The 17,656-nt window shown below is 45.1% G+C and overlaps 1 long non-coding RNA gene across 1 annotated transcript; it reads right to left on the bottom strand.

Moving 5' to 3' along the window:
* Positions 1-858: 858 nt before the first annotated feature.
* On the bottom strand, positions 859-15,816 carry LOC138853996 (uncharacterized). The gene is made up of 3 exons (XR_011393171.1): positions 11,682-15,816; positions 7,750-7,976; positions 859-1,523 (listed from the first exon to the last, which is right to left on the bottom strand). It is a non-coding gene; the product is annotated as an uncharacterized lncRNA (long non-coding RNA).
* Positions 15,817-17,656: the final 1,840 nt, after the last annotated feature.

Below are 17,656 nucleotides of genomic sequence, written 5' to 3'. Positions count from 1 at the left end.
CAGCGTCTTGGGTTCCTCTTACCTCGTCTTCGCCGTAACCAAAAATGCAGTTTGATTATCAACGCAGCAGCTTCTAAATAATTTAGTGCGTCCTCCGTATTCCAGCTGCCCAGAGATGCCCAACACGAAGATATTAGGCACTTGTCATGCTTTCCTTGCGCCTACCGCCCCTGTTTCGCCTAGCAGTAAGTAGGTACCTGAGTTTTAGCTGATTGTTGTAGGTCGCATCTTGGGATAGAAGACCAAGAGACCGCATGGATGTCAAGCCAATGTTTCTACCCTGGCTGGGAATCGAACCCCCGACCCTAGCTGTGTGAAGAGAGAGCTTTAACCACCAGGCCAGAGCCTTTGATTGCCTAGTTACTGAGGAACATAGAGATATCATTATATCCTATAGATTTGTCACGCTATCTTATTAATGAAAATAAGATGCTAGAAATGTAAATTGCAAATATAAATTTAGAAGTAATCCAGTTAACCCTTTTGGGGTCTAGTTCCTGGGCCACAGGATGGATATGAGGTACACAATAAACTAACCACATCGGCAACTAAATCTAATCTGCCCTATTTTAGGAATTTTCAGTAGTCATTATTCCTAAGACTACACCTTGTCTGGTAGTTATATATTTCTCGACTTGATCCAGGATGGACCGAAAGGTCATGTGGTTCCTTCTACAATTTGTGGATTAGTTGTGAGCTGTTGCAACCCCGGTTTTGTGACTTTTATTTTTCTTCGCTGAAGTTGCTAAGCAAAATGCCTTTTAAGATGAACCATTGAGCTCTATTTTGGTCAAGTAAAGTAATGGCTACTATACACAAACTTGATTATGATTCAATAAATGGGTTTAAGTAAGTAAATAAGTAAGTAAGTTTATTTAGGTACAGGTGAACATAAGTACAATTAACATACATAGTGAACAATATCATCCAGGACGAACCCCCCCAAAAAGTCAGATAAAGTGACTTATTTCCCTTCCAACCTGTTTATCGCACACTTTGCCCTGAAATATGTCCATGTATTTAAAGTTGACATTTTAACTGTAAGAGATTCCTTATCACCCATAAATGCTCTTAGCTCCACGAGTGTCAATTGTTCTATATTCGTGTCAGAAGTCAGGCACATGTACGGTGAAATTGTAAACAGTGAAGTCAGAAAACACCTTTCATGGATCCTCTCTCACACTGGCCGTCGAAAAGCATGCTAAGGCTGATCAATTGACAGAAGCTTATACCTTCAATGAGGGAGTAGCTTACAACTTCGAACGTCAGTTAGTAGTTTAAGGACAAAAGTACGAGAAGAATGTCATCTGAACTTCGTTGACTTGAGACAGAGAGAGACTGACAGTAGTCAGTCCATCTATCATCATTCACGCAGGAGAAGCCACATATCTACGGCGCTTCCAGTAAAATCAGCAGATTCTTGGATGTCAATACCGTCCGGCCATGGAAGCGCTGCGGGGATCTCTGGAAGACTTAACCACCAGCTGGTTTGGACATAATCAACTGGTCATTATGTGCTGAAACTGGAAAAAAGAATGAATTCAGAGACAGTTTACTCAGAAATAGTCAAGAAATGTCAAGGTATTTTATCCACATTGTCTATTACAGCCATTCTGAAAAATATATATAGGCTCTGCCTGTTTGAAATAACTAATGAAAACCTAATAATGACGTATGACTGAAGTGTAATATTTCCTGGGTGAATTTATGACTTTGGTCAATCTTTTTTATACTATTGTTCAGAATTAAATAAATTTGTAAATAGTTCATTACCTCTGAGACTTTCTAGTCCCTGGACCCAACCTATGGATTCCACCCATAGGATGGATATGAGACAACAACCATCCCTACGATAGGCACGGAGATGATAATTGAAAGACAGACCTAGGAACAAAGAGAAAGATCTAGGAACAAGGAGAAAGGCCTAGGAACAAGGTTCTAATAGCACATAAAGAAGACCAATTAGAAGCATTTACAATACATTTTGTAAACATAATCATCACTTGCTACAAGTAAATTTTTGGACACAAGTCCAAAATTCCTGGCATAACATTTTTATTAAGGAACAACTCACTAAAACCTCGCAATTAGAAGAACTTTACAACGACGTTTCGCCCAGTCATAAGCCATTGTTAAAGTCCCTCTCGTAAGACCTGGTGTTTGGTGAAAGGTTCCAGCCAGAGTACTTTGCTTTTTAATTTTTATTAAGGTATTTTAAAGGTGCCACAAAGATTCAGAAAGTGTTTAAATATTACAACTATACGGCTGGAATATTATTTAAGATATATCCACATATCCAAACCGTGAGCGACATCATGAGACACATATCCACATATCCACTCTGTGGACAGTAGTGGCTAGTTTATTGTGCACTCCATATCCATCCTGTGGAGGGTACCTGACTAACATATGGATAAACAGAAGGCCTAAAAAATAGGACCCCTAAAGGGTTAACAGGATTACATCTGGGTTTATGTCTACCATTGTCTTAATAGTTACAAGCAAAATTACAATACTTGCATAGCATGTCTGACATCTTATGTTCGTGAGCAAGACATTGTTGTATCATAAAATTTTGTTGTATTTCTTATTGTTAGAGAGTCCGATTTATTGTCTCCCCCCGTTAGTTCCTAAGTGGTATTAAATCCTTCTCTTCCCGTCTACAGTGTAACGTGAAGGGTCTTCTGAAGGGTCCTAGAAGCTTCTCTTCCTGTCTATAACATAAAGAGAAGGGCGCTAGAAGATTTCCTTCCGTCTGTAACATAACGAGAAGGACCCTAGAAGATTCCCTTCTGTCCCTAGAATGATCTGAAGGGCGTCGTACCAACTTCCCTTCCCTGTCTGTAACGTAACGATAAAAGGTTCCAAAATCGGCGTGGAGACCAGCGTCAGCAGCGGCCACAGAGGAGCTCCCCGGATCTTCTGTTTAACCACCAATCGACGCGGTCATTCAATTGACAGCCTAATGACCTATGCCCGGGAGAGGCTGCGGGAAGGAATTGGCCTCTGCGGTGGGTGGCCGTAGGGGCGATTCCCGGGAGGATGTGGGTTAGGTGTGGGCGGCCCGTGGGCGGTGTTTGCGGTGGGCAGCGGGAAGGTAAACACAGCGTCGTAACAGGTTCCCAGTGTCAACAGCGCCGCGCCTAACCCCATTAATGTAAACGAAATGAGGAAACATAGGCATACGTAGGGGAGAGGAGTGGGCAGAAGAGAGGAATGGGGGAGGGAAGAAGATAGGGAAGAAACGAAAGGAGGGAAAGCCACATTAAACAAAGCTATTTTTACGTCAGATGGGATAGGGGGCAGGAGGGAGAGGGGGCGTTGAACACCCACTCCTTGCCTCGTTAAACTCACGATGAACTTTTAAGAGAATGAATGCGAGGTTTGTACACTTTTTTGTGTGTGTATAATTTAGGATTTCAGGGAGTAAATCACAGTCGGGACGTTCTGGGATGGATGAGTAGTGGAAGGCAGGGATTGGTAGTGGAAGGCTGGGATAGGTAGTGGAATGCAGGGATGGGTAGTGGAAGGCAGGGATGGGTAGTGTAAGGCAGGGAAGGGTAGTGAAAGGCAGGGATGGGTAGTGGAAGGCTGGGATGGGTAGTGGAATGCAGGGATGAGTAGTGGAAGGCAGGGATGGGTAGTGGAAGGCAGGGATGGGTAGTGAAAAGCAGGAATGGGTAGTGGAAGGCAGGGATAGTTAGTGGAAGGCAGGGATAGGTAGAGGAAGGCAGGGATGGGTAGTGGAAGGCAGGTATGGGTAGTGGAAGGCAGGGACGGGTAGTGAAAGGCAGGGTTGATTAGTGGAAGGCAGGGATGGGTAGTGAAAGGCAGGGATGCGTAGTGGAAGACAGGGAAAGGTAGTGGAAAACAGGGATGGGTAGTGGAAGGTAGAAATGGGTAGTGGAAGGCAGGGATGAGTAGAGGAAGGCAGGGACGGGTAGTGAAAAACAGGGATGCGTAGTTGAAGGCAGGGATGGGAAGTGGAAGGCAGGGATGGGTAGTAGAAGGTAGAAATGGGTAGTGGAAGGCAGGGATGAGTAGAGGAAGGCAGGGACGGGTAGTGAAAAACAGGGATGCGTAGTTGAAGGCAGGGATGGGAAGTGGAAGGTAGGGATGGGTAGTGGAAGGAAGAGATGGGTAGTTGAAGACAGAGATGCGTAGTGGAAGACAGGGACGGGTAGTGGAAAACAGGGATGGGTAGTGGAAAGTAGAAATGGGCAGTGGAAGGCAGGGATGAGTAGAGGAAGGCAGGGATGGGAAGTGGAAGGCAGGGATGCGTAGTTGAAGGCAGGGATGGGAAGTGGAAGGCAGGGATGGTAGTGGAAGGCAGGGATTGTAGTGGAAGGCAGGAACGGTAGTGGAAAGCAGTGATGGTAGTGGAAGGCAGAGATGGGTAGTGGAAGGCAGGGATGGTAGTCGAAGGCAGGAATGGATAGTGGAAGGCAGGGATGGTAGTGGAAGGCAGAGATGGGTAGTGGAAGGCAGGGATGGACAGTGGAAGGCAGGGATGGGTAGTGGAAGGCAGGGATGGGTAGTGAGAGGCAGGGATGGTAGTGGAAGGCAGGGATGGTAGTGGAAGGCAGGGATGGGCAGTGGAAGGCAGGGACGGTAGTGAAAGGCAGGGATGGCAGTGGAAGGCAGGAATGGTAGTGGAAGGCAGAGATGGATAGTGGAAGGCAGGGATGGTAGTGGAAGGCAGAGATGGGTAGTGGAAGGCAGGGATGGATAGTGGAAGGCAGGGATGGGTAGTGGAAGGCAGGGATGGTAGTGGAAGGCAGGGATGGTAGTGGAAGGCAGGGATGGAAGTGGAAGGCAGAGATGGGTAGTGGAAGGCAGGGATGGTAGTGGAAGGCAGGGATGGTAGTGGAAGACAGGGATAGTAGTGGAAGGCAGAGATGGATAGTGGAAGGCAGGGATGGTAGTGGAAGGCAGGGATGGTAGTGGAAGGCAGGGATGGTAGTGGAAGGCAGAGATGGGTAGTGGAAGACAGGGATGGTAGTGGAAGGCAGGGATGGTAGTGGAAGACAGGGATGGTATTGGAAGGCAGAGATGGGTAGTGGAAGGCAGTGATGGTAGTTGAAGGCAGGGATGGTAGTGGAAGGAAGGGATGATAGTGGAAGGCAGAGATGGGTAGTGGAAGGCAGGTATGGTAGTGGAAGGCAGGGATGGTAGTGGAAGGCAGGGATGGTAGTGGAAGGCAGGGATGGAAGTGGAAGGCAGAGATGGGTAGTGGAAGGCAGAGATGGTAGTGGAAGGCAGGGATGGTAGTGGAAGACAGGGATAGTAGTGGAAGGCAGAGATGGGTAGTGGAAGGCAGGGATGGTAGTGGAAGGCAGGGATGGTAGTGGAAGGCAGGGATGGTAGTGGAAGGCAGAGATGGGTAGTGGAAGACAGGGATGGTAGTGGAAGGCAGGGATGGTAGTGGAAGACGGATGGTAGTGGAAGGCAGAGATGGGTAGTGGAAGGCAGTGATGGTAGTGGAAGGAAGGGATGATAGTGGAAGGCAGAGATGGGTAGTGGAAGGCAGGTATGGTAGTGGAAGGCAGGGATGGTAGTGGAAGGCAGGGATGGTAGTGGAAGACAGGGATGGCAGTGGAAGGCAGAGATGGGTAGTGGAAGGCGGGGATGGTAGTGGAAGGCAGGGATGGTAGTGGAAGGCAGGGATGGTAGTGGAAGACAGGGATGGCAGTGGAAGGGAGAGATGGGTAGTGGAAGGCGGGGATGGTAGTGGAAGGCAGGGATTGTAGTGGAAGGCAGAGATGGGTAGTGGAAGGCAGGGATGGTAGTGGAAGGCAGGGATGGTAGTGGAAGGCAGGGATGGTAGTGGAAGGCAGAGATGGGTAGTGGAAGGCAGTGATGGTAGTGGAAGGAAGGGATGATAGTGGAAGGCAGAGATGGGTAGTGGAAGGCAGGTATGGTAGTGGAAGGCAGGGATGGTAGTGGAAGGCAGGGATGGTAGTGGAAGACAGGGATGGCAGTGGAAGGCAGAGATGGGTAGTGGAAGGCGGGGATGGTAGTGGAAGGCAGGGATGGTAGTGGAAGGCAGGGATGGTAGTGGAAGACAGGGATGGCAGTGGAAGGGAGAGATGGGTAGTGGAAGGCGGGGATGGTAGTGGAAGGCAGGGATTGTAGTGGAAGGCAGAGATGGGTAGTGGAAGGCAGGGATGGTAGTGGAAGGCAGGGATGGTAGTGGAAGGCAGGGATGGTAGTGGAAGGCAGAGATGGGTAGTGGAAGACAGGGATGGTAGTGGAAGGCAGGGATGGTAGTGGAAGGCAGGGATGGTAGTGGAAGGCAGAGATGGGTAGTGGAAGGCAGTGATGGTAGTTGAAGGCAGGGATGGTAGTGGAAGGCGGGGATGATAGTGGAAGGCAGGGATGGTAGTGGAGGACAGAGATGTTAGTGGAAAGCAGAGATGGGTAGTGGAAGGCAGGATGGTAGTGGAAGGCAGGGATGGGTAGTGGAAGGCAGGGATGGTAGTGGAAGACAGGGATGGCAGTGGAAGGCAGAGATGGGTAGTGGAAGGCAGGTATGGTAGTGGAAGGCAGGGATGGTAGTGGAAGGCAGGGATGGTAGTGGAAGACAGGGATGGCAGTGGAAGGCAGAGATGGGTAGTGGAAGGCGGGGATGGTAGTGGAAGGCAGGGATGGTAGTGGAGGACAGAGATGGTAGTGGAAAGCAGAGATGGGTAGTGGAAGGCAGGATGGTAGTGGAAGGCAGGGATGGGTAGTGGAAGGCAGGGATGGGTAGTGGAAGGCAGGGATAGGTAGTGGAAAACAGGGATGGGTAGCTGAAGGCAGGGATGTGTAGTGGAAGGTACAGATGGGTAGTGGAAGGCAGGGGTGGGTGGAGGAAGGCAGGGATGGCTAGTGGAAGGCAGGGATGGGTAGTGGAAGGCAGGGATGGGTAGTGGAAGACAGAGATGGGTAGAGGAAGACAGGGATGGGTAGAGGAAGGCAGGGATGGGTAGTGGAAGGCAGGGATGGGTAGTCGAAGGCAGGGATTGGTAGAGGAAGGCAGGTATGGGTAGAGAAAGGCAGGGATGGGTAGTGGAAGGCAGGGATGGGTAGTGGAAGGCAGGGATGGGTAGTGGAAGGCAGGGATGGGTAGTGGAAGGCAGGGATGGGTAGTGGAAGGCAGAGATGGGTAGTGGAAGGCAGGAATGGGTATAGGAAGGCAGGGATGGGTAGAGGAAGGCAGGTATGGGTAGAAGAAGGCAGGGATGGTTAGTGGAAGGCAGGGATAGGTAGTGGAAGGCAGTGATGGGTGGAGGAAGGCAGGCATGGGTAGTGGAAGGCAGGGATGGGTTGTGGAAGGCTGGGATGCGTATTGGAAGGCAGGCGTGGGTAGTGGAATGCAGGGATGGGTTGTGGAAGACAGGGATAGATGCAATGGATAGGTAGAGAGAAAGATAGAGAAGGGTGGAGGCCCTTCACTGTCTCTCAGCTTTCTGCACAAACCATCCTGACACATCCTTGCAGACTGTCATCCCCGAGTCACAGGGACCCACAATTCTGAAAGTCGCTGTAGTTATTGCACCCCACACTGAGCGTGGATGACATCCTCATCCGTTCAGCTGAAGTCTACCAGCTCTGACTGACACATTTCAAAATCCTCATGTCTACAAGTTCTCCTGTGAGATGAGACATGAGAGGGAACATGACTAACCTTGTTACATCCATCACCTAACTCACCACATAACATAAACAGTAACATCATTCTTTGAGTGTTACTGTTATATAACTCACATATAGAATAATGCAGCTGCACACTGTGAATGCAGCTAATTTGGTTGAAGCTGACACCTGCAACACAGCGGATAAAAGTGCCGGGATCGATCTTCGGATGAGGCAAGACGTATGGGCAATATTCCTTACATCTGCTTCCCATGTTCCCCTAGCCGTAAATAGGTACCTTGGTGCTGGTCAACTGTTGGGGTGGCATCCTGGGGGAGGGTCAGCCTGGACTCCTGTAACTACAGACAGACATTTACGTACACGCCATTTAACAAGCATTATAATGAAGGAAAAAGGTTTCAACCAGATAGTAGTGCTCAGCTGCTGACTATAATGTAACTTATTAAAATAAAAAACTGGACAAATAATTTTTTTTTGGGGGGGGAGTAATAAGGACAGAAGTAAGATCAAATTTTTATCTTTGGCAGCAAATTTAAGATTATATTCACAGTCTCTTGACAAAAATGTTTTAGACAATGAAAAAAGGCTAATATTGTCCCTCATATTAAAAGGCCAATATTGTCCCTCATATTAAAAGGCCAATATTGTCCCTCATATTAAAAGGCCAATATTGTCCCCTCGTATTAAAAGGTCAATATTGCTCCCTCATATTAAAATAGTAATTGAGAATGATCTTTAATATGTCGTTGTGTATCATTAACAAATAAAAATCGTGTCACTAACAAATAAAAGTTACGTATCACTGATAAATTACACTGGTCTGAATGATTTTTTTTATTGGCTCTATGGTATCTTTTTCAGTATATGTATGGAAAACAGTGATTCACTGTGTTCTTTATCTCTATCACATCAGGTTGTCAAGTTATACGGAAACGTTGCTTTTCTCTTTTCGTATAACATAAGTAAATGAGAAAGTGGTATATTACCAATTAAAATGCTTACCTTATATTGACTTAAATGTTAAATCTAATATATTTTTTTCTTTATTTTCAGATTATTAATATGTGTAGAGGCTGCATAAATTCACCAGACATATTTTGCTATGTCTGCGGGCAATTCACACCTTCAGATTCCCGGAGCAACATTACTCCTTTATTGAAGCGCTGCTACTTTGCTTATTTTGGCTGCAAACTTGGAGACCAGAGCAAACCATTTGCACCACACAAAGCTTGCAAGAGTTGCATCAGTAAGCTCCAAATGTGGCCTTTAGAGTACCATTGATATGGCGGGAGCACATGAACCACCATGATGACTGCCACTTTTGTGTAACTAAAGTAGCTGGATTCAACAAGAAGACTAAAGATCGCATAATATACCCAAATATTCCTTCAGCAATAAGGACTGTTCCCCACACTGAAGATATTCCTGTACCTGTGCCACCTGAGACATGACAAATTTCATTCGAGTCTGATACCAGTGATTCTAAGGAGATGGAAGTAGACTATGAACCATCAACAAATGACGATCCCAGACACTTCAACCAAGCTGAACTCAATGACTTGGTGAGAGACCTTAACCTTACAAAAGAAAGTGCACAGTTACTTGGCTCTAGACTGAAGGAACACAGGCTTCTAGCTCCTGGAACAATCGCTTGGTACCGTCATCTTGAGGCGGAATTCACTCAGTTCTTTGACAAAGAGGAATCTTTAGTTTTATGTTCAAATATTTCTGGCTTTGTTGAACACATGAGGATGTCCAAATGTCAGAAATTTACACAAATATGAAGACACTAATATCTGCAATCAAGTACCAGAAGCATAATTTTCTCATTTGTGGTGATTTGAAAGTTATTCCTCTCCTACTAGGTGTCCAAGGCGGATACACCAAGTATCCCTGTTTGCTGTGCCACTAGCTGACCCCAAGAAAATTCTGCTGCCACGACTCCACATCAAATTAGGGATTTTAAAAAATTTTGTGAAGGCCTTGAACAAGAATGGAACTGCTTTCAAGTACCTGGAGTCAAAATTTCTCCGTATAAGTGAAGGCAAACTAAAGGCAGGAATCTTTATTGGTCCTCAGATTCAGGAATTGATGAAGGACAAGCATTTTGATGAAGCATTAGCAGGTGTCGAGGTGAATTTCTGGTTTTCATTCAAGTAAATTGTCCACAACTTCTTGGGAAACAGGCGCTCCCCCGAATATGAAAAAATATCCAAGACCTGATTTCAAGTTTCCAACAACTTGGGTCTAGAATGAGTGTGAAGATGCACTTTTTGCACTCACATCTTGACTATTTTCCCAACAATTGTGGGGACTACAGTGAGGAACAAGGAGAGAGGTTCCATCAGGATATTTGCACCATGGAAACTCGATACCAGGACAAATGATATATCAGCATGATGGTGGATTACTGCTGGTCATTGAAACGTAATGGTCTCGATGCACAGCACAAGCGAAAATCAAAGTGGTCCTCCTTCCTTTGATTCATTATGTAGGCTAACTATTAGGAGCATTTTTTTTTTCAATAAAATAATTTGATTTGCTTCATGATGATTTGGAATTCATATGTTCTTAAAACTAACAGAATGTGCTTTTCCATGATTATTTGCCTAATTTTAATAAATTAGCAATTTATTAAAAATTCACATTATTTGTTATTATTAATTTGTATTTTATTCAAAATCCATATGTGATAGAGCAAAATGGAAATTAAAAACATTCCAAAAGCAGACCAGAGTTATAAACATGTATCGCTGTGTCACAGATTTATTCGCTAATACATAATAAAATTCATAAACTCATGAAAACATTGACAACAGTTTCTGTTATCAGGAAAAAGATAGGAAACAGGATTACCATAATTATGTAATATCAATATATATTATATATATATATATATATATATATATATATATATATATATATATATATATATATATATATATATATATATATATATATATATATATATATATATATATATATATCAAAGCAAGCACAGGGGAAGTTGAATAATAGCTCTAGGCCTTTCGTATTGCAATCAACACATGACCAGGGGTTTGCAATATTGCAAAAATGAGTAGGAAGTCCAAGCAGATCAGTTTGAACCAATAGTGATAATGGTAGCAGTAACTAGGAATGTAAGGGCTGTAGAGAAGGTGGGTCTAGGGATGGAGCCGATATACGAATAAGGGGAGAAAGGAGAGAGAACGCTAGAGAGAAGAGGGGTGATAGGAGAATGAGAATGAAGAGAAGGGTCACGAGAGAGGAGATGCACAGTACTAAGAGGAGAAAGAGGATGAAGTGAATGATGTGAAAGAAAAGGGGAGATAAGAGGAAAAGAAGTATAGCAGGAAAGAAGGAAACGGGATGATTTAGAAGAGAAGGAGTGACGGAAGGAGTGGAAGTACTTTAGAAAGAGGAGAAAGAGGAGGAGAAGGTTGAACAGGATGTTTTGAAAAGAAAAGAGTGGCGGGAGGAGGAAAACACATTAGAAGAAAGGTAACAGGATTATCTTGAAGGACAGGAGACACTGAAGGAAGAGTAGAAGCACAGCAGGGAGGGAAGGAGGAAGAGGATGATCAAGACGAAGAGTGGAAAAGGAGGAGGAAGAGAAGGAGCAGTATGCAGAGGATGATCTGGAAGTGAGAAGAGAACCAGGAGGAGGAGGAGGAGGAGGAGGTAGAGGAGCAGAAGCAGTAGGTCAACACTCCAGGGTACTGGAGACGCCTACGGGCGTCCTGCCCCATTAGTAAACATACCCAGCCATACCCTACCCTCCCCCACCCTCAGTTATGATTGACTCGCCACTTCCAGACCCACCGGAATGTTTCCTCTGACAGGAACGTCAACACTAGGCACTTCTGTGTCAACTAACAATCCTCAACACACAAAGACTGGGTCCTGCTCCCCTCCTCCCTCTCTCTCTCTTTCTCTCCTTCCACAGATTTAGCTCCAGTGAGGCAGTTACTCGAAAAATGATGAACACTCGAAAGAAAAGATTCACAATGTTAACAGTTGTATCCGCTCTCCACTTTGCATACCTGTAAACACTGACCAGCTGGGATCGTCACAGGTGTGGTTGTCCTCACAGGTGTGGTTGTCCACGTCTTCTAAATCTTATTTTCCTGCTTCTAGATTTTCCTGATGGTTTTTCCTTCTTGTGTTTTTCCCTTTTCCTCCTTGTTCTCCTCTTCCTTCTCCTTGTTCCTGTTGCCATTCTTGATTTTGTTCTAGTTTTTCTTCCTCCTCCTCCTCCTCTTTTTCTTCTTCATCTTCTTCACACTGGATTACGTCTTGTAGGCACTGTAAACCTTGGGATACAATTTTGTAGCAAATAAATTAACATCTACATATATGAAAAAATTATTAGATTACATTTGCACTTAGTAAAGAGACCAAACATTCTGATCTATAGAATGTAAAAGTCTACATTATTCTAGAACTAATTAATATTCTCTGTACTTAAAAAAAAAAATCTTCATGTGATTACTGAGGATTTCAACCAAGCCTTTAGGGTTCCCCATTACCATACCAATTTACTCAAATATGTGGAATAATAATGAATAATTCTGTGACATTCATGGTAACTATCTCCTGTAAGAATTATTGCTAAAAAACTGTTTTGGGCAAAATTATAAAATGGTTTGATACGGAAATGTATAGACATTGTTAATGTCATATCCATCATATCAACAATTGTTTAAAATAAAGTTAGATACTTGTTTTGCAACAGATATGACGAGTTGTGGAAATAAATCCAGATGTGTTGTACTCCTGCTAACCCTTTTAGGGCCTATTTCCTAGGCCTATTGTTTGTCTATACACTTCTGCACTAATGTCCATAGCATAGATGTGGAGTGCACGATATAACGGCCACTACCCTTCACAGGATGGATACAGGGTGACAATAAACTAGCCACTGCCATCCACAGGGTGTATATAGGGTGAACAATAAACAAGCCACTGCCATCCACAGGATGTATATAGGGTGCACAATAAACTAGCCACTGCCATCCACAGGATGTATATAGGGTGAACAATAAACTAACCACTGCCATCCACAGGATGTATATAGGGTGCACAATAAACAAGCCACTGCCATCCACAGGATGTATATAGGGTGCACAATAAACTAGCCACTGCCATCCACAGGATGTATATAGGGTGCACAATAAACAAGCCACTGCCATCCACAGGATGTATATAGGGTGCACAATAAACTAGCCACTGCCATCCACAGGATGTATATAGGGTGCACAATAAACAAGCCACTGCCATCCACAGGATGTATATAGAGTGCACAATAAACAAGCCACTGCCATCCACAGGATGTATATAGGGTGCACAATAAACTAGCCACTGCCATCCACAGGATGTATATAGGGTGCACAATAAACAAGCCACTGCCATCCACAGGATGTATATAGGGTGCACAATAAACTAACCACTGCCGTCCACAGGATGTATATAGGATGAACAATAAACAAGCCACTGCCATCCACAGGATGTATATAGGGTGCACAATAAACTAGCCACTGCCATCCACAGGATGTATATAGGGTGCACAATAAACTAGCCACTGCCATCCACAGGATGTATATAGGGTGAACAATAAACTAACCACTGCTATCCACAGGGTGTATATAGGGTGCACAATAAACAAGCCAATGCCATCCACAGGATGTATATAGGATGAACAATAAACTAGCAACTGCCATCCACAGGATGTATATAGGGTGAACAATAAATTAGCCACTGCCATCCACAGGATGTATGTAGGGTGAACAATAAACTAGCCACTGCTATCCATAGGGTGTATATAGGGTGCACAACAAACAAGCCACTGCCATCTACAGGATGTATATAGGGTGAACAATAAACTAGCCACTGCCATCCACAGGATGTATATAGGGTGAACAATAAACTAGCCGCTACCATCCACAGGATGTATATAGGGTGAACAATAAACTAGCCACTGCTATCCACAGGGTGTATATAGGATGAACAATAAACTAGCCACTGCCATCCACAGGATGTATATAGGGTGAACAATAAATTAGCCACTGCCATCCACAGGATGTATATAGGGTGAACAATAAACTAGCCACTGCTATCCACGGGGTGTATATAGGGTGCACAACAAACAAGCCACTGCCATCTACAGGATGTATATAGGGTGATCAATAAACTAGCCACTGTCATCCACAGGATGTATATAGGGTGAACAATAAACTAGCCGCTGCCATCCACAGGATGTATATAGGGTGAACAATAAACTAGCCACTGCTATCCACAGGATGTATATAGGGTGAACAATAAACTAGCCACTGCTATCCACAGGGTGTATATAGGGTGAACAATAAACTAGCCACTGCTATCCACAGGGTGTATATAGGATGAACAATAAACTAGCCGCTGCCATCCACAGGATGTATATAGGATGAACAATAAACTAGCCGCTGCCATCCACAGGATGTATATAGGATGAACAATAAACTAGCCGCTGCCATCCACAGGATGTATATAGGATGAACAATAAACTAGCCGCTGCCATCCACAGGATGTATATAGGATGAACAATAAACTAGCCACTGCCATCCACAGGATGTATATAGGGTGAACAATAAACTAGCCGCTGCCATCCACAGGATGTATATAGGGTGAACAATAAACTAGCCACTGCCATCCACAGGATGTATATAGGGTGAACAATAAACTAGCCACTGACATCCACAGGATGTATATAGGGTGAACAATAAACTAGCCGCTTGGCAACAAAATCTAAAATCCAATTAACTCTATCCACTGAGTGTTCTGTTGACATGGAAAAACAATAATGGTTTATATTTTCTGTGTGTTCCAGAGCCTTGATACAAAGACTAAATTTATATAAGGGTACAGAAAAATTCCTTCAGATATAATGCCGTTGATATTTCTTTATTTATCAGTTATTATTTTAAATGCAGAACCGGTGAGACTCGAACCTACGGCAGGCTAGCTCTGAAACTCACAGGAGCCCTCCACCCGGAGGTTCCTGATTTGTCGTTGCGATTTAGTGAGTGATGGTTCCATACTACCGTAAGGAATTCTGTGTTTGTTTATACTGCTGGAGAGGTATTTTTTCCTATATAACCTTTACTTCAGTATATATTCTTATTTTATATATTAGTATTATCAGTAAATATTCTCTGCCAAATGTGATTTTCATTTTAGTTCTGGTATATATAAGTTTGATCATTTATTTTGGGTATCCCTGAAGGGTTATCTCCTCTTCCCTTTTATTTTGCTACCTCACAGGTTTACGTTCATAAAATGAGAATGCCTCATCTGATCGACATCAAATTTTCAGAGCTCGTTTACAGTAACAAGGGAAAGGTTTTGGTAACTGATGGCAAGTGCAGTTTGGTCAATCTCGTGTAGACAGGACATGAGTTTGCTTTGAGTGTTTCAAGCTGAGAGAGCCTCTCTCAGCACTTGTATTTCCTAACAGAAGAAGCCTGGCACTGTTATTTAAGTGTATCAGTGCCAATAGGCCATTTAAATGTATCAACGTAAGCTATTAAAGTTTATCAGTATCAGTAGGCTATTTAAATGTCAGTGTCAGTAGGTCATTAAGTGCATCAGTGCCAGTAGGCTATTTAAGTGTATCAGTGCCAGGAGGCCATTTATATTTTTAAACTAACATAATGCTTTTTTCCGTGAAGTAATTTTAAAGTGTCTTTTCTGAGCCTTTTAATCTGTTGCAGCTGATAAACCATATATGAAAAAAGGCTAGTTTTGGGTTTAGGCTGTAACGGCGCAAAATTACTAATACAGACAATAAATCTGGAATTGTTGGTTCTGTGTGATAACTCGAGAATGCATCTTCAGCTCTGCTTCAAACTTTCAGCTCTTTTTTTTTTTTTTGCCCCAATGAAGCATTATGTTTATTTTGATTTTGTGTTAGTTTTTAAGTTACAGTTTTCTTAAAGAAATTAGTTTCCGGGTAACAACTGTAGCTGGGCTTGTGGGATACAGGGATACCTTCTTGGGATCATCGTGGTAGAGGAGGCTGGGCTTGTGGGATACAGGGATACCTTCCTAGGACCTTCGTGGTAAAGGAGGCTGGGCTTGTGGGATACAGGGATACCTTCCTAGGATCATCGTGGTAAAGGAGGCTGGGCTTGTGGGATACAGGGATACCTTCCTAGGATCATCGTGGTAAAGGAGGCTGGGCTTGTGGGATACAGGGATACCTTCCTAGGATCATCGTGGTAGAGGAGGCTGGGCTTGTGGGATACAGGGATACCTTCCTAGGATCATCGTGGTAAAGGAGGCTGGGCTTGTGGGATACAGGGATACCTTCCTAGGATCATCGTGGTAGAGGAGGCTGGGCTTGTGGGATACAGGGATACCTTCCTAGGATCATCGTGGTAGAGGAGGCTGGGTTTGTGGGATACAGGGATACCTTCCTAGGATCATCGTGGTAGAGGAGGCTGGGCTTGTGGGATACAGGGATACCTTCCTAGGATCATCGTGGTAGAGGAGGCCGGGCTTGTGCGATACAGGGATACCTTCCTAGGATCATCGTGGTAGGGGAGGCTGGGCTTGTGGGATACAGGGATACCTTCCTAGGATCATCGTGGTAGAGGAGGCTGGGCTTGTGGGATACAGGGATACCTTCCTAGGATCATCGTGGTAGAGGAGGCTGGGCTTGTGGGATACAGGGATACCTTCCTAGGATCATCGTGGTAGAGGAGGCTGTGCTTGTGGGATACAGGGATACCTTCCTAGGTTCATCGTGGTAGAGGAGGCTGGGCTTGTGGGATACAGGGATACCTTCCTAGGATCATCGTGGTAAAGGAGGCTGGGCTTGTGGGATACAGGGATACCTTCCTAGGATCATCGTGGTAGAGGAGGCTGGGCTTGTGGGATACAGGGATACCTTCCTAGGATCATCGTGGTAGAGGAGGCTGGGCTTGTGGGATACAGGGATACCTTCCTAGGATCATCGTGGTAGAGGAGGCTGGGCTTGTGGGATACAGGGATACCTTCCTAGGATCATCGTGGTAGAGGAGGCTGGGCTTGTGGGATACAGGGATACCTTCCTAGGATCATCGTGGTAAAGGAGGCTGGGCTTGTGGGATACAGGGATACCTTCCTAGGATCATCGGGGTAGAGGAGGCTGGGCTTGTGGGATACAGGGATACCTTCCTAGGATCATCGTGGTAGAGGAGGCTGGGCTTGTGGGATACAGGGATACCTTCCTAGGATCATCGTGGTAAAGGAGCTGGGCTTGTGGGATACAGGGATACCTTCCTAGGATCATCGTGGTAGAGGAGGCTGGGCTTGTGGGATACAGGGATACCTTCCTAGGACCGTCGTGGTAGAGGAGGCTGGGCTTGTGGGATACAGGGATACCTTCCTAGGATCATCGTGGTAAAGGAGGCTGGGCTTGTGGGATACAGGGATACCTTCCTAGGATCATCGTGGTAAAGGAGGCTGGGCTTGTGGGATACAGGGATACCTTCCTAGGATCATCGTGGTAGAGGAGGCTGGGCTTGTGGGATACAGGGATACCTTCCTAGGATCATCGTGGTAAAGGAGGCTGGGCTTGTGGGATACAGGGATACCTTCCTAGGATCATCGTGGTAGAGGAGGCTGGGCTTGTGGGATACAGGGATACCTTCCTAGGATCATCGTGGTAAAGGAGCTGGGCTTGTGGGATACAGGGATACCTTCCTAGGATCATCGTGGTAGAGGAGGCTGGGCTTGTGGGATACAGGGATACCTTCCTAGGACCATCGTGGTAGAGGAGGCTGGGCTTGTGGGATACAGGGATACCTTCCTAGGATCATCGTGGTAAAGGAGGCTGGGCTTGTGGGATACAGGGATACCTTCCTAGGATCATCGTGGTAAAGGAGGCTGGGCTTGTGGGATACAGGGATACCTTCCTAGGATCATCGTGGTAGAGGAGGCTGGGCTTGTGGGATACAGGGATACCTTCCTAGGATCATCGTGGTAAAGGAGGCTGGGC

This window comes from Cherax quadricarinatus, chromosome 45, assembly GCF_038502225.1.
Source record: "Cherax quadricarinatus isolate ZL_2023a chromosome 45, ASM3850222v1, whole genome shotgun sequence".
Classification (NCBI taxonomy): Eukaryota; Metazoa; Arthropoda; class Malacostraca; order Decapoda; family Parastacidae; genus Cherax; species Cherax quadricarinatus.
The sequence above is the reverse complement of the archived record's forward strand: the minus strand, read 5'-3'. Positions and strand labels throughout refer to the sequence as shown.